Source organism: Balaenoptera ricei, chromosome 13, assembly GCF_028023285.1.
Source record: "Balaenoptera ricei isolate mBalRic1 chromosome 13, mBalRic1.hap2, whole genome shotgun sequence".
NCBI classification, from domain to species: Eukaryota; Metazoa; Chordata; class Mammalia; order Artiodactyla; family Balaenopteridae; genus Balaenoptera; species Balaenoptera ricei.
Genome location: NC_082651.1, coordinates 26288110 through 26309569, shown reverse-complemented (window position 1 = coordinate 26309569; position 21460 = coordinate 26288110).

The following is a 21460-nucleotide window of genomic DNA, read 5'->3' as shown; positions in this document are numbered from 1 at the left end:
GGCCCAGAACAGTTAGAATTTGGTCAATGACTGCCAGCTTCACTAATTTTTGCCCCCACCTCCAACCCAGGACCACCCAGAGGAAGTGAAATATGTTCACAAACCAATCACATAGGATGCCCCACTTCTAGTTAGCCTCATCCAGCTTTCCCGCATCAATAACCTCCAATCAAGATATAGCTTAAGCTTTCCCTTTTTTTCCACTGTAAAGCTTTGCCACTCCCCTGACTGCCTTAGAGTCAAATGTAAGTGATGGTGGCTGATTTCCTTGCTATAGCAAGCTCTAAACATTAAACCTCTGTGTGTTTTCATTTGGATGGTCTTCATTTATTTCTGCACAACATAAGAATCATGCAGAGAGCTTGTTAGTTGAATTGTCAAGATTCTAATTCAGTAGCTATGGGGTGGGGCCTGAGATTCTGCATTTTTTTTTATACAATGGAATATTACTCAGCCATAAAAGGAAATGAAATGGAGGTATTTGTAGTGAGGTGGATGGAGTTAGAGTCTGTCATACAGAGTGAAGTAAGTCAGAAAGAGAAAAACAAATACAGTATGCTAACACATATATATGGAATCTAAGGAAAAGAAAAAAAAAAGGTCATGAAGAACCTAGTGGCAAGACGGAGATTCTGCATTTTTAATGAGCCACAGGTGATCTTGAGTAGCACAGAATGAGATAGCTTGTTCAGGTAATTATCAGATATTAATTTATGTTCTCTACACCAAATTTCTTTTCCCTTTCCCTTGCTGCATTCACACAGGGAAACTTTCCTGAGTTCAGTATCTCAGGGGAGAAATGAAGCAAGCAGGAAGGAAATACTCAGGGACTTTACTTCTGTGGGGGTTTTTTTTCCCACAAAAATTCAGGTTTTTAGTGGTTCTTAACCTGGGGTTATTTTTCTCCCAGCAGGAAACATTTTGCATTTCAGATTGTCACAACTAAGAGACATTTACTGGGTGTGTGTAGATGCTACTAACATCTGTGGGGGAGGAAAACTTTTCCCTTCTTTTGTTCTGGTTTCTTTGACTGATTTAATTAAATTGCCATGAGATAAATTAACAGGAGAAAAACAAACTTAATTTTTTTTATGTACAGGAGCTCATAAAAATATGACTCAAAGAAGTGACCAAAGCAGGCAGTTTTTTCTACTTTTTAGACAAAGAAACAATAAATTTGTGAAGAATTGATAAAGAAGTTTGGGCTTGGGGTAGTAAATTAGGGAAGAAGTAACAAGGTTTGTTTACACAGCCTTCTTGGCCCTAAATTCCCTATCTCTGGTGATAAGGTCGTCTCTTTGCCTGCTGGTACATGGAGGATACCTTTCACATGGGGAATTTATTTCCTCCTTCTCAGGGGGTGAAGAAGAGTCAGAGTGTCCTTCTTGCACTGGCTGTTTCTTAAGTAACTTTAATTCAAAATAACCATTGTACCAGAATGACACACTTTGGGGTGACATATTCTGCTCCCCTTCATATCCTAGAATCCAAAGGACAAGCCCCCGCTACGAAGAATTATCTGGTTCAGAATGTTAATGGTGCCAAAGTTTTGAAACCTTGATATAGAAGAAGCACAGAGAGAATGTTTGAAAGCAGCAAGGGCTTTCCCCATCTCCTAAAATTTCCTGGGTTGGGGGATCTAGAGTAGAGACATGTGTGGGGCATGGCCCATATAGAGGGGCCTTGTATCATGTTCCCTCGATAGACCTGTGGGGAGACAGAAGGACTTAGAGGAGGAGGGGTACAAGTTGAATCTGGATCAAGAGGGACAGTTGGATAGCCTCACTGTCCATACCCAATCCAAAGCTGCAGTTATCCCTTAGCATGGAAATGAGAGAGAAGGAGTTGCTTCAGGATGAACATGCCAGGTGAGAGGGAGAAGGAATACCTCAGGGGTAAACAATGGACAAATGACAGGACCAGATGGGAGGGCTTTTGGAAAACAAAAGGCATAGAAAATCAAAAATGGCTCCCTCTCCGTGCCTTATACTTTGAAAGCACCTGAAACTTAGATGCAGCCCTAGGAAAAGTGGGCCTGAATGGTCTGAGATTAATTTTCCAGTATAATAAGAGGCTGTGGGAAAATAAATCTTCCTGTATTTTTTGTTGTTCATGGTTAATCTGTTCTGCTTCAGAAACCTTGTGTGAGTATTCGGGGTAATATTAATAAGTATGCATATTAAAAACTTAACAGAATCCAAAAAAAACAAACTGAGTTAGAGAAACAGAATAGTTCCTACCTAGCTGAGTTTTGGTCTGAACTCCTAATAATCAAAACTATCTACCCCACGGTTCATCATGGACATTAAGAATTGAAGCCGTGCCTTATTGTCTATATTAATATGACTTTGTGCTTTTCCTCTGTCTTCAGTAGTGTAACTTTACTACTCAGGCAAATGGCCTGATTATTCATTATAGGAAGTTCCCAAAAGACCCATCAACTCTTCAGTGGAAAACATCAACAGACAGTTTAAGCCTTATGATTTTTAAATCCTTCTCCTAAAAATCCTTACCTTACCCTTTCCACCAATCCTGGACTATTGTATTATAATCTTTAACAATTCTAATCAAGCCCCCAAAATTGCCCCCTCAACCCCCTGGAAAGATATGCCTTAAATCAAACTTCCAAATCTCAGTACATTCTGACCTTACCTTTCCCCTTCTCAAATGTTGCCAAAGCAGTGCTAGGTGGTTTTCTCCCTGAACTGTGGTAAGCAATATACTCAGATTTGTCTCTCAACAGGTTATGTTGGACATATTTGGGGAGCCAACTTTCCATGCTTGGCAATCACAGTAACAACAATCAAGGGATGCTATCTTTGTTCCAAATGTTTCCCTTTTCCTGGACCTCCTTGTGTCCTCAGTCCTCCTGATTTCATACATCAGCGGTCCCCAACCTTTTTGGCACCAGGGACCAGTTTTGTGGAAGACAATTTTTCCAGGGAGGGAGGGCGGGGGGTGTTGGTTCAGGCAGTAATGCCAGTGATGGGGAGTGGCAGATGAAGCTTCGCTAGCTCGCCCACCACTCACCTCCTGCGGCACTGTTCCTAACAGGCCATGGACTGGTACCAGTCTGCGGCCCGGGGGTTGGGGAACCCTGGCATACATCATCCCATATACACCACTGTATGCTTGCATGGGTGCAACTTGTTCATTGTTCTTTTGGTGATTGCAAAAGGGGTCCAAGTTGTGTCTAGAGGCAAGGAGGCAATGACCAGCAGAAGCAAGCAGTTTGGTTCACAGGACTCTTATCTGGCTGGATGCTTCTGGGATTTGTGTACACCTGGGTCGGTTGATTATTGATGGGGAAATATAATTAACAACAGAATTTTCTCCCAACACGGATAAGCTCTCCACAAAAGTACTAGAGAAATAAAATGGTTTTATTATTGAATAATTGTTAAGCCAGAATGAGATATGCAACACAGGCAATCTGCTAAGAGAGTGCAAAGCCAGAAAGGAACCTCATCCCGTTATATCGTCAACAGACACAACCCATTCCATACATGCTCTCAGTAACTAGTGCTCAAGAGGACTTGACAGCACCCTTGGTCACACACAGTTCATTCTAACTTCTGGTAATCAGGGTGATCATCTGTGTTAACTAATTGGCTCTATACAAAGGAAAAACAAATTTCTCATATCTTTATGACGAGAGGTAGTTTTGCAAATTTGGGGGAAGATACTCACCAAAGTTAGGCTCTTAGTCTTCCACAGAAATAGGAGTGCTATCTCCCTTGATGTTAGCATTTCAAAAAGATGGCTCCCAGGTCCTTGAAAAAGGCATTCCTGAGTCATACACCTGACAAAAAGCCTATCTAGTTTTCAAAAAGATATATATAGATTTCAAAGTGAGAAGAAAGTACTTACCATTTTAAGTTTTCTAAAGTCAGTTCTCTAAGAAAAAGGAGGGGAGGGGAATCTCTTCCCTTATTTTAAACAGGGAGAATTAAGCCTCTTATTTAAACATTTTATTTCACCTTATATTATGCAGGGATCTGACTGAAATAATCAGTTCTGCCATGGTGGTTATTTCATCTGTGAGGGGTAAAATTTGTGCCTCAATGGAACACTATGTACTTTCTAGAGCACATCGTGAGGGTTATCTAATTCTAGACTTCCACTGTCTTTGTGCTATTTTGCCACTCTGTAAATTGCAGATAACTGACAGCAATGCAAAATAATTCCTGTTCATAGACATGCAAATTCTGTCCTATCCAGTAGAAGTTCAACTGACTATCCTCCTCTACCATGGATGAGGCCAGTTTTGCCTCCATTTGCACATTCATTTTAATATTTCCTACCTATAGATGTATCTCTTCTTTGTCTTCTCATTTTGAACCAATTTCCCATCTTACTTGTTCTCTCACTGAGTAATGAGCTAAATAAAATCTTTAACATGTGTTTATTTTATATCTGTACGAAAGGCAGGATTTTACCTTTTCTTTGAAAATTACCCATTAACACCTGGCACAGATCCAGTCTTATCAGTATTTCCAAATTCCGTTCTTAGCTCTAAACTTGGCTGTATGACTTTGGCGAGATCCTTATTAATAACTTATTAAATTTTTAGGTGCTAGTTAGGAAAAAATAGTAAAAATGAACACTGAACAGGAGTGGAACCTGGTCAGAATGCCTCTGACAACTCCATAGATATATACTGTGTAATCTGATTCATTTAGTTAGGAGAGTGGGATTAATTTTGTTCATCTTTTTTTCATCAGTAGTTCTTTGTATCCTTTGTACTTGATGGTCAGCCTTTTATTTATATAATGCACTTTATTCTGATACTCAGGGGGAAGGTGACATTTGTTCGTCTTCTAGTTTTATAATGTTATGGGTTGTTTGCTTTTTACTGTTCTCAAAATGGCATCAGGATTTATGGTACGATTCTTCTGGTCCCATGAACTTCATATCTCCATCCTTGGCAGTTCTCCAATGTCTGGAGCTTCTGAGGGAGGCCAATAATAATAATGACAATAATGCTTTACCCAGGTATTGTAGATGATGCACTTGATGTGGGAAATTTTTTCTAATACCTTCAGAGGAGAGGCATTTGATCTGAAGCATGAGATGTGATAAACTCACCAGTGTCGTAACTGAGAAGAAATTTTAAATTATTTTCTATTATTATAGTTCTGGCATTAAACATATAGTTGACTCCTACCTTGTCATTTACTAGCTGCATTGCCTTAGGTAAAGTGAGTTAATCTCTCTACGCATCAGTTTACCCTTTTGTTAAATGGAGATAGGGATAGTATCTACCTCCAAAGCCCTTGCTCATGTTCTCTGTCAGCAATGTTCTTCTTTCTTCTAGCTGCCAAATGGAAACCTTTCAGAAGTCAGCTCAAATAACAATTTTCTCAGGGAGGGTTTCCGTTCTCTCTCTTCCAGTTACACTCTCCCAGAGCATCTTATAATTTAAAAAAAATCACATAGTTCACAATTTATAATCATATGTGGATGAGTGTGTTTATTCAATTTCTGCCTCCTCTTCTAGGGTGTGGGGTCCATGAGTGTGTAGGTGGGGTAAGATTCTATCTCTCTATGCCCAATACTTCATACTGTGCCAGGCAAGAAGTCAGTGCTCAATAAATAGATAAATATTTTCAAAGTTTTATTGAACCTGTCACAACATTGTTTCTGTTCCATGTTTTGTTTTGTTTTGTTTTTTTGGCCACGAGGCATGTGGGATCTTAGCTCACCTACCAGGGATCGAACCCACATCCCCTGCATTGGAAGGTGAAGTCTTAATCACTGGACTGCCAGGGAAGTCCTCAATAAATATTTGTTGATTGAATAAATGAAATATTTAAAATGGTACCCTAAACAGAGAAGCACTTAATAAATGTTACTTGCCCTTTTTGTTGCATTCAAAAGAGGAAATTCAGGACATTTAAAAGGCAGTAGATTGAAGATGGCCTCTTTTTGATATTCAGATAAACTAAGAACATTTTTCAGCATAACCTTTTTCTATGTAATATATATTCTCTATTTACCACTATTTAAAAATAATATCTCACCCCACAAAGCTCTGAAATGCGAGTCAAATGCTTGACTTCTTATCTCATATTCTATACATGGAGCATATTGTGTGCTGATGGTATTTGCTTGATCATCAAATTAATTTTTCTTTAAACTTTTATTTATTAATTATTTTTAACATCGTTATTGGAGTATAATTGCATTACATTGTTGTCTCTCTTTCTGCTGTATAACAACGTGAATCAGCTATACATATACATATATCCCCATATCCCCTCCCTCTAGAACCTCCCTCCCACCCTCCCTATCCCACCCTTCTAGGTGGTCACAAACACCAAGCTCATCTCCCTGTGCTATGCACCTGCTTTCCACTAGCTATCTATTTTACATATGGTAGTGTATATATGTCAATGCCACTCTCTCACTTCGTCCCAGCTTACCCTTCCCCATTCCCGTGTCCTCAAGTCCATTATCTACATCTGCATCTTCATTCCTGTCCTGCCCTTAGGTTCTTCAGAAATTTTTTTTTTTTTTTAGATTCCATATATATATGTTAGCATATGGTATTTGTTTTCCACCTTCTGACTTACTTCACTCTGTATGACAGATTCTAGGTCCATCCACCTCACTACAAATAACTGAATTTTGCTTCTGTTTATGGCAGAGTAATATTCAATTGTATATATGTGCCACATCTTCTTTATCCATTCACCTGTCGATGGACACTTAGGTTGCTTCTATGTCCTGGCTATTATAAATAGTGCTGCAATGAACACCGTGATATATGTTGCTTTTTCAATTATGATTTTCTCAGGGTATATGCCCAGTAGTGGGAATGCTGGGTCATATGGCAGTTCTCTTTTTAGTTTTGTAAGGAACCTCCATACTGTTCTCCATAGTGGCTGTATCAATTTACATTCCCACCAAGAGTGCAAGAGGGTTCCCTTTTCTCCACACCTTCTCCAGCATTTGTTGTTTGTAGATTTTTTAATGATGACTATTCTGACTAGTGTGAGGTGATACCTCATTGTAGTTTTAATTTGCATTTCTCTAATGATTAGTGATTTTGAGCAACCTTTCATGTGTTTTTTGGCAATCTGTATATCTTCTTTGGAGCAATGTCTATTTAGGTCTTCTGCCCATTTTTGGATTGGGTTGTTTGTTTTTTGGATATTGAGCTGCATGAGCTGCTTGTATATTTTGGAGATTAATCCTTTGTCAGTTGCTTAGTTGGCAAATATTTACTCATATTCTGAGGGCTGGCCTTTCGTCTTGTTTATGGTTTCCTTTACTGTGCAAAAGCTTTTAAGCTTCACTAGGTCCCATTTGTTTATTTTTGTTTTTATTTCCCTTTTGCTAGGAGGTGGGTGAAAAAGTATCTTGCTATGATTTCTGTCTTAGAGTATTCTGCCTTCTTTTCCTCTAAGAGTTTTATAGTGTCTGGCCTAAAATTTAGGTCTTTAATCCATTTGGAGTTTATTTTTGCATATGGTGTTAGGGAGTGTTCTAATTTCATTCTTGTACATGTAGCTGTCCAGTTTTCTCATCACCACTTATTGAAGAGGCTGTCTTTTCTCCATTCTATATTCTTGCCTCCTTTATCAAAGATAAGGTGACCATATATGTGTGGGTTTATTTGTGGGCTTTCTATCCGGTTGCATTGATCTATATTTCTGTTTTTCTGCCAGTACCATACTGGCTTGATTACTGTAGCTTTGTAGTATAGTCTGAAGTCAGAGAGCCTGATTCCTCCAGCTCCATTTTTCGTTCTCAAGATTGCTTTGGCTATTCGGGGTCTTTTGTGTTTCCATAGAAATTGTGAAGTTTTTGTTTTTAGTTCTGTGAAAAACGCCATTGGTAGTTTGATAGGGGTTGCATTGAATCTGTAGATTGCTTTGGGTAGTATAGTCATTTTCACAATGTTGATTCTTCCAATCCAGGAACATGGTATATCTCTCCATCTATTTGTATCATCTTTAATTTCTTTCATCAGTGTCTTATAATTTTCTGCATACAGGTCTTTTCTCTCCTTAGGTAGGTTTATACCTAGGTATTTTGTTCTTTTGTTGCAATGGTAAATGGGAGTGTTTCCTTAACTTCTGTTTCAGATTAGTCATCATAAGTGTATAGGATTGCAAAAGATTTCTGTGCATTAAGTTTGTATCCTGCTACATCACCAAATTCATTGATTAGCTGTAGAAGTTTTCGGTAGCATCTTTAGGATTCTTTATGTATAGTATCATGTCATCTGCAAACAGTGACAGTTTTACTCCTTCTTTTCTGATTTGGATTCCTTTTATGTATTTTTCGTCTCTGGTTGCTGTGGCTAAAACTTCCAAAACTATGTTGAATAATACTGGTGAGAGTGGGCAACCTTGTCTGTTTCCTGATCTTAGTGGAAATGGTTTCAGTTTTTCACCATTGAGAATGATGTTGGCTGTGGGTATGTCAATATGGTGTTTATTATGTTGAGGTAAGTTCCCTCTATGCGTACTTTCTGGAGGGTTTCTATCATAAATCGGTGTAGAATTTTGTCAAAAGCTTTTTCTTCATCTATTGAGATTATCATATGGTTTTTCTCCTTCAATTTGTTAATATCGTGTATCACATTGATTGATTTGCATATATTGAAGAATCCTTGCATTCCCCCCACTTGATCGTGGTGTTTGATGCCTTTAATGTGCTGCTGGATTCTGTTTGCTAGTATTTTGTTGAGGATTTATGCATCTATATTCATCGGTATTATTGACCTGTAGTTTTCTTTTTTTCTGACATGTTTGTCCGTTTTTCATATCAGGGTGATGGTGGCCTCGTAGAATGAGTTTGGGAGTGTTCCTCCTCTGCTTTCTTTTGGAAGAGTTTGAGAAGAATGGGTGTTAGTTCTTCTCTAAATGTTTGATAGAATTCACCTGTGAAGTCATCTGCTCCTGGGCTTTTGTTTGTTGGAAGATTTTTAATCACAGTCTCAATTTCAGTGTTTGTGTTTGGTCTGTTTATATTTTGTATTTCTTCCTGGTTCACTCTCAGAAGGTTGTGCTTTTGTAAGAACTTGTCCATTTCTCCCAGGTTGTCCATTTTATTGGCATATAGTTGCTTGTAGTAATCTCTCATGATCGTTTGTATTTCTGCAGTGTCAGTTGTTACTTCTACTTTTTCATTTTTAGTTCTATTGATTTGAGTCTTCTCCCTTATTTTTCCTGATGAATCTGGCTAATGGTTTATCAATTTTGTTTATCTTCTCAAAGAACCAGCTTTTAGTTTTATTGATCTTTGCTATCATTTACTTCATTTCTTTTTCATTTATTTCTGATCTGATCTTTATGATTTCTTTCCTTCTGCTAACTTTGGGCTTTCTTTGTTTTTCTTTCCCTAAATGCTTTAGGTGTTAGGTTAGATTGTTTATTTCAGATTTTTCTTGTTTCTTGAGGTAGGATTGTATTGCTATAAACTTCCCTCTTAGAAATGCTTTTGCTGCATCCCACAGGTTTTGGGCCATCACGTTTTCATTGTCATTTGTCTCCAGGTATTTTTTGATTTCCTCTTTGATTTCTTCAGTGATCTCTTGCTTATTTAGTAGTGTATTTTTTTTAGTTTCCATGTGTTTGTATTTTTTACAGCTTTTTTCCTGTAATTGATATCTAGTCTCATAGTGTTGCTGTCAGAAAAGATACTTCGTATGATTTCAATTTTTAAAAATTTACCAAGGTTTAATTTGTAACCCAAGATATGAACTATCCTGGAGAATGTTCCATGAGCACTTGAGAAGAAAGTGTATTCTGTTGTTTTTGGATGAAATGTCCTATAAATATCAGTTAAGTCCATCTTGTTTAATGTGTCATTTAAAGCTTGTGTTTCCTTATTTATTTTCATTTTTGTTGATCTTTCCGTTGGTGAATTTGGGGTGTTAAAGTCCCCTACTATGATTGTGTTACTGTCAGTTTCCTCTTTTATGGCTGTTAGCATTTGCCTTATGTATTGAGGTGCTCCTATGTTGGGTGCATAAATAGTTACAATTGTTATATCTTCTTCCTGGACTGAATTGATCCCTAGAGCATTATATAGTGTCCCTTTTTGTTTCTTGTAGTAGTCTTTATTTTAACGTCTATTTTGTCTAAAATGAGAATTGCTACTGCAGCTTTGTTTTGATTTCCATTTGCATGGAATATCTTTTTCCATCCCTTCACTTTCAGTCATATATGTCCCTACGTCTGAAGTGGGTCTGTTTTAGACGGCATATATATGGGTCTTCTTTTTGTATCCATTCAACCAGTCTATGTCTTTTGTTTGGAGCATTTAATCCATTTACATTTAAGGTAATTATCGATATGTATATTCCTATTACCATTTTCTTAATTGTTTGGGGTTTGTTATTGTAGGTCTTATCCTTCTCTTGTGTTTCCTGCCTAGGGAAGTTCCTTTATCATTTGTCGTAAAGCTGGTTTGGTGGTGCTGAATTCTCTTAGCTTTTGCTTGTCTGTAATGGTTTTAATTTCTCCATCAAATCTGAATGAGAGCCTTGCTGGGTAGAGTAATCTTGGTTGTAGGTTTTTCCCTTTCATCACTTTAAATATGTCCTGCCACTCCCTTCTGGCTTGTAGAGTCTGCTGAAAGATCAGCTGTTAACCTTATGGGGATTCCCTTGTATGTTATTTGTTGCTTTTCCCTTGCTGCATTTAATATTTTTTCTTTGTATTTTAATATTTGATGCTTTGATTAATATGTATCTTGGCATGTTTCTCCTTGGATTTGTCATGTATGGGACTCTCTGCACTTCCTAGACTTGATTGACTATTTCCTTTCCCATATTAGGGAAGTTTTCAACTATAAGGTCTTCAAATATTTTCTCAGTCCCTTTCTTTTTCTCTACTTCTTCTAGGAGCCCTTTATTCAAATGGTGGTGTGTTTAATGTTGTCCCAGAAATCTCTGAGACTGTCCTCAATTCTTTTCATTCTATTTTCTTTAATCTGGTCTGTGGTAGTAATTCCCACTATTTTATCTTCCAGGTCACTTATCCATTCTTCTGCCTCAGTTATTCTACTATTGATTCCTTCTAGAGAATTTTTAATTTCATTTATTTTGTTGTTCATCATTGTTTGTTTGCTCTTTCATTCTTCTGATTCTTGTTAAAAGTTACTTGTATTTTCTCCCTTCTATTTCCAAGATTTTGGATCATGTTTACTATCATTACTCTGAATTCTTTTTCAGGTAGACTGCCTATTTCCTCTTCATTTGTTTAGTCTGGTTGATTTTTACCTTGCTCCTTCTTCTGCTGCATATTTCTCTGTCTTCTCATTTTGCTTAACCTACTGTGTTTGGGGTCTGCTTTTCACAGGCTTCAGGTTTGTAGTTCCTGTTGTTTTTGGTGTGTGCCCCCAGTGGGTAAGGTTTGTTTAGTGGGTTGTGTAGGCTTCCTGGTGGAGCGGACTGGTGTCTGTGTCCTGATATATGAGGCTGGATCTTGTGTTTCTGATGGGCAGGTCTGCGTCCGTTGGTGTGTTTTGGGGTGTTTGTGACCTTATTATTATTTTAGGCAGCCTCTCTTCTAATGTGTGGGGTTGTCTTCCTGTCTTGCTAGTTGCTTGGCATTGGGTGTCCAGCACTGTAGCTTGCTGGTCTTTGAGTGGATCTGGGTCTTAGCATTGAGACAGAGATCTTTGGGAGAGCTCTCGCCGATTGATATTATGTGGGGCTGGGAGGTCTCTGGTGGTACATTGTCCTGAACTTGGCTCTCTCACCTCAGAGTCTCAGGCCTGACACCTGGCCAGAGCACCAGGACCCTGTCAGCCACACAGTTCAGAAGAAAAGGTAGCAAATAAAGAAATAAAGAAAAATAATTAAATAAATTAAAGTTATTGCAATAAAAATTTTTAAAAAATATTATTAAAATAAAAAATTTTTTAAGTAATTTAAATAAAAAGAAGAGAGCAGCCAAACCAATAAACAATTCCACCAATGATAACAAGTGCTAAAAACTAAAATAAGATAAACATATAAATCAGAAACTAGTCAGTTGCGTACAGCAAACCCCAAGTCTACAGTTGCTGCCAAGATCCACTGCCTCAATTTTGGGTTGATTCTTTGTCTATTCAGGTATTCCACAGATGCTGGGTACATCAAGTTGATTGTGGACATTTCATCTGCTGCTCCTGAGGCTGCACAGAGAAATTTCCCTTTCTCTTCTTTGTTCGCACAGCACCTGGGTTTCAGCATTGGATCTGGCCCTGCCTCTGCATGTAGGTCACCCTCTCGCATCTGTTCTTCACCCAGACGGGGAGGGAGTTAAAGGAGCAGCTGATTAGGGGGCTCTGGCTCACTCAGGCTGGAAGAGAGGGGGTATGGTAGTTATAATTGGAATGCAGGTTTACCCTGCAATGGCAAAGGCCAGTGTGACATTGCAACAGCCTGAGGTGCACCATGTGTTCTCCTGGAGAAGTTGGCCTTGGATCACGGGACCCTGGCAATGGCGGACTGCACAGGCTCCCAGGAGGGGAGGTGTAGATAGTGACCTGTGCTTTCACACAGGATTCTTGGTGGTCGCAACAGCAGTGTTAGCATTTCATGCCCGTCTCTGTGGTCTGTGCTGATAACTGCAGCTCACACCTGTCTCTGAAGCTTGTTTAGGTGGTGCTCTGGATCTCCTCTCCTTGCACACTCTGAAACAATTGTCTCTTGACTCTTAGGCAGTTCCAGATTTTTTCCCAGACTCCATCCTGGCTAGCTGTGGTGCACTAGCCCCCTTCAGGCTGTGTTCACGCAGCCAACCCCAGTCCTCTCACTGGGGTCTGACCTCCAAAGCCCGAGCCTCAGCTCCCAGCCACCATCCATCCCGGTGGGTGAGCAGACAAGCCTCTCAGGCTGGTGAGTGTGGGTCATCACCGATCCTCTGTCGGGGAATCTCTCTGCTTTGCCTTCTGCACCCTTGTTGCTGTGCTCTCCTCCATGGCTCCAAAGCTTCCTCCCTCCCACCCCCATCTCCACCAGTGAAGGGGCTTCCTAGTGTGTGGAAACTTTTCCTCCTTCACAGCTCCCTCCCAGAGGTGCAGGTCCCATCCCTATTCTTTTGTCTCTGTTTTTTTTTGTTTTTTGTTTGCCCTACTCATGTACGTGGGGAGTTTCTTGCCTTTTGGGAAGTCTGAGGTCTTCTGCCAGCATTCAGTAGGTTCATTTTTGATGTATTTGTGGGGAGGAAGGTGATCTCCACGTCTTACTCCTCTGCCATCTTGAAGGTCTGATCCAAATTAATTTTTATAAAAAACTGCAAAGGCAATTGAAATGATTTCTTGACTGAGATTTGCAAAGCTCCATGCCAGGGTGCACCTAATTCGGTAAATGCTACATTAGTGAAAACAAACAAAAACAATTATTTATTTAAATGGTTCTGCATTCTCTTCTGTTGCATGGTATTCCAGATAATTATCATGTGATGAGGCAAACCATACAGTAAAAACAGAAACAGTGGGCAACCATGGACCATTCTTTTGTTTTTTGAGACCATCATTTTGAGATAGTTAATTCACTAAAACCTAGGTTCCTAATTATCATGTCCCCTGTAAGATGAAATGTAAGAGTTCTCAGGGAAGAAATAAAATTGGGACATTTTATTCCTTCTAATATATAATTCTGTCTGCTCAAAAGGCAAGTCTTAAATTACAGACATAGTTTTCCTTTCAGCTCCATACTGGGGGTTCCTGAAGCACAGCCACCATTCTCAGCATTGACGTGTGCACACAAGTTCCATTAATGTTGGTTGGAGCCCTGACTGTGTAACAAGCTTAAATCTGCAGGTGGAAACTCAGTACTGCAACTCAGAGGCTGGCAAGTGGCTCTCCCACCCTGGGAGACACAAACAAAGCCTCCATATCTGCTGGTGTCTTTGATGGCCTTCATAAATGGTGCTTTCTGTTGTCTTTGCCCACTCAACATGAAGCTTCCAATCCTTTACTATGTCTGAGAGGCTCTGGGTTAGAACAGAAAAGATTCAATTTAGAGGTCACTTATTCCAACTCCTTCATTTTGTAGAAATGAAAGGTGTAGCTAAGAGGGGTTAAACACTGCCAGGTCCCTCCCACTGGGTAGTGGAACTGCTGGTAAGAAAATCTAAACCTCCTGGGTAAAAGTTCTAGTATGCAACACTGCCTTTGCAAATGAAGGTAAAGGGGTTGTCTTTTCCTTTTATTTTTAAAAATATCTTCTTTATGCTTTAAGTTTGGGACCTACAGATATGAATATCTGTGTTTTACAACACTTTGCAGTTGTTAATTGTACTTGGCAAATCAGTCTGTTCCCAAAACAGCTCAACAAAGTTTCTTACAAAACGACTGGGGTCCTTGAAGCCAAGAAGCTGAGTTAAAAAAAACAAACAAACAAACAAAAAAAAAACCACCAAAAAAAAACACTATTAAACATTCTTTTAAATCAGAATCTGCCCATGTTCACATGCTCTGATGGCTTGTGAGGCTCTGATCCTCAAAAGCTTTAATGAAAATTGTCAAAGTATTCCTTTAAGTATTCATATCCTTAATACTATTTAAGTGAGGAAGTCTAATAGGATCATACGGAATTTTCACAAAAGAGTTTATCAAGCCTCCCTTTTTGGTGAGCTCTTCTTTCAGAAATTGTGATTATTTTTCTTTCCTTATTTTGTAAACAACAAATTTGTTTCTCACAGTTCTGAAGTTTGGAAGTTCAGGATCAAGGTGTTGATAAATTTGATTTCTCTTGAGTCTTCTCTTCTTTGCTTGCAGATGGCTTCCTTCTCACTGTGCCCTCATATTGGCCTTTTCTCTGTGGTGTTTGCATCCCTGGTGTCCCTTCCTCTTCTTATAAGGACACCAGTCATATTGAATTACGGCCCCATCCTTATGAACTTACTTAATCTTAATTACTTTTTTAAAGGCTCTATCTCCAAATACAGTCACAATGGGGGTTTGGGCTTCAACATATGAATTTGGGGAGTACATAATTCAGTTCATAACACCAGAGAAACTCCCCAGATGAGAAAAGTTAACTTTAAAGATTTTAGGGTTAGGTCCACTTCCAGAAAACCTAGGCTGAGATTCATCTTGAACTTTGAGCCTCATTTTTAAAAAAAATGTCAACATATTTTGGTGAGGTTTCTAAATTTTTAATTAAGGCCATGGGTGCTGTATAAAAAGAACCTGTAAATGCTACCCATTGCCTGGAGATTTATCTAGACTTTTTCCATTGATCCCTCAGATAGATTCCCTGCTTGGCTTTTAAGATTTCCCTGAACATAGCCCTAAGTTTCTCACCTTTCAACCTCAGGCCATACAACTAGGCTCATGTCAGCCCAATCTAACAACCTTGTTTCTGGCTTATGTGGAAGAGAGATTGGACCTTGCTTTGTTTGTCAGAGAGGGTAAAATTCAGCTATTTTGTACTTACTACAGGAGAAACTAATTTGAATTAGATTAATGAAAGATGATAATTATAGATCATCATAGAAAAACACCATCTTATTAATTCAAAGCTTGCATAATGAATGGCAAAGTCAATACACAGCCTATGCCATTTCTAGTCAGAGTGCTCTCAAGAACTCAAAATATTGGGTTTGTACTGTTCAGTAACAACACTGGAGGGCTATTTGTGCCCAAAGGGTAGTTCTATAAATGTTTTCTGCTCCTTAAAAGCAAAATTGAGTTTTAGCAAATTATGAAATACAATAACCTTGAGGAAATAAAGAAAAGAATTGTAAATTTTATGCCACAAACAATATAGTTTGTCAGTTCCATACCCATATCACCTATCCATTACTTATATGTTGCTGAGTGAATGGAAGCCTTACCTGTTTCTTATAGAAAGGACATACAGACATTGCTTCTAGCTGCATTGCTAATGTTTGAAATATCCACTGAAGTATTGTAGAAGCAAATATTTGAACTTTAAAATTGCTTTGAGGAGGAGCTTCAAGACGGCAGAAGACTAAGATGTGGAGATCACCTTCCCCCCCAGAAATACATCTACATGTGTAACAACTCCTACAGAACACCTACTGAACGCTGGCAGAAGATCTCAGACCTCCCAAGATGGAAGAAACTCCCCTACGTACCTGGGTAGGGCAAAAGAAAAAAGAAAAAAACAGAGACAAAAGAATACGGACGGGACCTGCACAAGTGGGAGGGAGCTGTGAAGGAGGAAAGGTTTCCACACACTAGGAAGGCCCTTCATGGGCGGAGACTGTGGGTGGCAGAGGGGGGAGGCTTCAGAGCCTTGGAGGAGAACGGAGCAACAGGGGTGTGGAGGGCAAAGAGGAGAGATTCCCTCACAGAGGATCGGTGCCGACCAGCACTCACCAGGCTGAGAGGCTTGTCTGTTCACCCACTGGGGCTGGTGGGGGCTGGGAGCTGAGGCTCGGGCTTCGGAGGTCAGACCCCAGGGAGAGGACTGGGGTGGGTTGCGTGAACACAGCCTGAAGGGGGCTAGTGCACCACAGCTAGCCAGGAACGAGTCCGGGAAAAAGTCTGGAGCTGCCGAAGAGGCAAGAGAGTTTTTCTTGCCTCTTTGTTTCTTGTTGTGGGAGGAGAGGGGAATAAGAACACCGCTTAAAGGAGCTCCAGAGATGGGCGCTAGCCTCGGCTATCAGCATGGAACCCAGAGACGTGCATGAGACGCTAAGACTGCTGCTGCAGCCACCAAGAAGCCCATGTGCAAGCATAGGTCACTATCCACACCTCCCCTCCCGGGAGCCTGTGCAGCCCACCACTGCCATGGTCCTGTGATCCAGGGACAACTTCCCCCGGAGAACACAAGGTACGCCTCAGGCTGTTGCAATGTCATGCTGGCCTCTGCCACTGCAGGTTCACTCCGCATTCCGTACCCCTCCCTCCCCCCGGCCTGAGTGAGCCAGAGCCCCCTAATCAGCTGCTCCTTTAACCCCGTCCTGTCTGAGCAAAGAAGAGATGCCCTCAGGCGACCTACACACAGAGGTGGGGCCAAATCCAAAGCTGAAGCCAGGAGCTGTGCGAACAAAGAAGAGAAAGGGAAATCTCTCCCAGCAGCCTCAGGAGCAGTGGATTAAATCTCCACAATCAACATGATGTACCCTGCATCTGTGGAATACCTGAATACACAACGAATCATCCCAAATTGAGGAGGTGGACTTTGGGAGCAATGATATATATATATTTTTTCCCTTTTTCTCTTTTTGTGAGTGTGTATGTGTATGCTTCTGTGTGTGATTTTCTCTGTATAGCTTTGTTTTTACCATTTCTCCTAGGGTTCTGTATGTCCTTTTGTTTTTGTGGTTTTTTGTTTTGTTTTTTTTAGTATAGTTTTTAGTGCTTGTTATTATTGGTGGATTTATTTTTTGGTTTGGTTGCTCTTTCTTTCTTTCTTTTTATTACTTTAAAATTTTTTTTAATAATTATTTTTTATTTTAATTATTTTATCTTTTCTTTCTTTCTTTCTTTCTTCCTTCCTTCCTTCCTTTCTTTTTTCTTTCTTTCTTTCTTTCTTTTTCTCCCTATTATTCTGAGCCGTGTGGATGACAGGCTCTAGGTGCTCCAGCCAGGCGTCAGGGCTTCTCCTCTGAGGTGGGAGAGCCAAGTTCAGGTTGGTCCACAAGAGACCTCCCAGCTCCACATAATATCAAATGGTGAAAATCTCCCAGAGATCTCCATCTCAACGTCAAGACCCAGCTCCACTCAACGACCAGCAAGATAGAGTGCTGCACACCCTATGCCAAAAAACTAGCAAGACAGGAACACAAACCCACCCATTAGCAGAGAGGCTGCCTAAAATCATAATAAAGTCACAGACACCCCAAAACACACCACAACACATGGACCTGCCCACCAGAAAGACAAGATACAGCCTCATCCACCAGAACACAGGCACTAGTCCCCTCCACCAGGAAGCCTACACAACCCACTGAACCAACCTTAGCCACTGGGGGCAGACACCAAAAACAACGGGAACTACGAACCTGCAACCTGCGAAAGGGAGACCCCAAACGCAGTAAGTTAAGCAAAATGAGAAAACAGAGAAACACAAAGCAGATGAACGAGCAAGGTGAAAACCCACCAGACCTAACAAATGAAGAGGAAATAGGCAGTCTACCTGAAAAAGAATTCAGAATAATGATGGTAAAGGTGATCCAAAATCTTGGAAATAGAATGGAGAAAATACAAGAAACGTTTAACAAGGACCTAGAAGAACTAAAGAGCAAACAATCAGTGATGAACAACACAATAAATGAAATTTAAAATTCTCTAGAAGGGATCAATAGCACAATAACTGAAGCAGAAGAACAGATAAGTTACCTGGAAGATAAAATAGTGGAAATAACTACTGCAGAGCACAATAAAGAAAAAAGAATGTAAAGAATTGAGGATAGTCTCAGAAACCTCTTGGACAGCATTAAACGCACCAACATTCGAATTATAGGGGTCCCAGAAGAAGAAGAGAAAAAGAAAGGGACTGAGAAAATATTTGAAGAGATTATAGTTGAAAACTTCCTTAATATGGGAAAGGAAATAGTTAATCAAGTCCTGGAAGCACAGAGAGTCCCATACAGGATAAGTCCAAGGAGAAACATGCCAAGACACTTATTAATCAAACTATTCAAAAATTAAATACAAAGAAAAAATATTAAAAGCAACAAGGGAAAAACAACAAATAACACACAAAGGAATCTCCATAAGGTTAAGAGCTGATCTTTCAGCAGAAACTCTGCAAGCCAGAAGGGAGGGTCAGGGCATATTTAAAGTGATGAAAAGGGAAAACCTACAACCAAAATTACTCTACCCAGCAAGGATCTCATTCAGATTTGATGGAGAAATTAAAACCTTTACAGACAAGCAAAAGCTAAGAGAATTCAGCACCACCAAACCAGCTTTACCACAAGTGCTAAAGAAACGTCTCTAGGCAGGAAACACAACAGAAGGAAAAGACCTACAATAACAAACCTAAAACAATTAACAAAATGGTAATAGGAATATACATATCAATAATTACCTTAAATGTAAGTGGATTAAATGCTCCAACCAAAAGACATAGACTGGCTGAATGGATAAAAAAAGAAGACCCGTACATATGCTGTCTACAAGAGACCCATGTCAGATCTAGGGACACATACAGACTGAATGTGAGGGGATGAAAAACGATATTCTATGCAAATGGAAATCAAAAGAAAGCTGGAGTAGCAATACTCATATCAGACAAAATAAACTAAAACAAAGACTATTGCAAGAGACAAAGAAGGACACTACATAATGATCAAGGGATCAATCCAAGAAGAAGATATAACAATTGTAAATATTTATGCACCCAACATAGGAGCACCTCAATATATAAGGCAAATACTAACAGCCATAAAAGGGGAAATGGACAGAAATGCAATCATAGTAGGGGACTTTAACACCCCACTTGCACCAATGGACAGATCATCCAAAATGAAAATAAATAAGGAAACACAAGCTTTAAATGATACATTAAACAAGATGGACTTAATTGATATTTATAGGACACTCCATCCAAAAAGAACAGACTACACTTTCTTCTCAAGTCCTCATGGAACATTCTCCAGGATAGATTATATCTTGGATCACAAATCAACCTTGGTAAATTTAAGAAAATTGAAATCATTTCAAGTATCCTTTCTGACCACAACGCTATGAGACTAGATATCAATTACAGGAAAAAATCTGTAAAAAATACAAACACATGGATACTAAAAAATACCCTACTTAATAACCAAGAGATCACTGAAGAAATCAAAGAGGAAATCAAAAAATACCTAGAAACAAATGACAATGAAAACATGACAACCCAAAACCTATGGGATGCAGCAAAAGCAGTTCTAAGAGGGAAGTTTATAGCAATAAAATCCTACCTTAAGAAACAGGAAACATCTCAAATAAAAACCTAACCTTACACCTAAAGCAATTAGAGAAAGAAGAACAAAAAAACCTCAAAGTTTACAGAAGGAAAGAAATCATAAAGATCAGATCAGAAATAAATGAAAAAGAAATGAAGGAAATGTTAGCAAAGATCAATAAAACTTAAGGCTGGTTCTTTGAAAAGATAAACAAAATTGATAAACCATTAGCCAGACTCATCAAGAAAAAAAGGTAGAAGACTCAAATCAATAGAATTAGAAATGAAAACGGAGAAGTAACAACTGACAATGCAGACATACGAAGGATCATGAGAGATTACTGCAGGCAACTATATACCAGTAAAATGGACAACCTGGAAGAAATGGACAAATTCTTAGAAATGCACAACATTCCGAGCCTGAACTAGGAAGAAATAGAAAACATGAACAGACCAATCACAAGCACTGAAATTGAAACTGTGATTAAAACTCGTCCAACAAACAAAAGCCCAGGACAAGACAGCTTCTCCGGCGAATTCTATCAAACATTTAGAGAAGAGCTAACAGCTATCCTTCTCAAACTCTTCCAAAATATAGCAGAGGGAGGAACACTCCCAAACTCATTCTACGAGGCCATCATCATCACCTTGATAGCAAAAGCAGACAAAGTTGTCAAAAAGAAAGAAAACTACAGGCCAATATCACTGATGAACATAAATGCAAAAATCCTCAACAAAATACTAGCAAACAGAATCGAACAGCACATTAAAAGTATCATGCACCAAAAAAACAAACAAACAAACAAACAAAAAACAAAAAAAAATCATGCACCATGGTCAAGTGGGGTTTATCCCAGGAAGGCAAGGATTCTTAAATATACACAAGTCAATAAATGTGATACACCATATGAACAAACTGAAGGAGAAAAACCATATGATCATCTCAATAGATGCAGAAAAAGCTTTTGACAAAATTCAACACCCATTTATGATAAAAACGCTCCAGAAAGTAGGCACAGAGGGAACTTACCTCAACATAATAAAGGCCATATATGACAAACCCACAGCCAACATCATTCTCAATGGTGAAACACTGAAACCATTTCCACTAAGATCAGGAACAAGACAAGGTTGCCCACTCTCACCACTATTATTCAACATAGTTTTGGAAGTGTTAGCCACAGCAATCAGAGAAGAAAAAGAAATAAAAGGAATCCAAATCGGAAAAGAAGAAGTAAAGCTATCACTGTTTGTGGATGACATGATAGTATACATAGAGAATCCTAAAGATGCTACCAGAAAACTACTAGAGCTAATCAATGACTTTGGTAAAGTAGCAGGATACAAAATTAATGCACAGAAATCTCTTGCATTTCTATACACTAATGATGAAAAATCTGAAAGTGAAATTAAGAAAACACTCCCATTTACCATTGCCACAAAGAGAATATAATATCTAGGAATAAACCTACCTAAGGAGACAAAAGACCTGTATGCAGAAAATTATAAGACACTGATGAAAGAAATTAAAGATGATACAAACAGATGGAGAGATATACCATGTTCTTGGATTGGAAGAATCAACATTGTGAAAATGACTCTACTACCCAAAGCAATCTACAGATTCAATGCAATCCC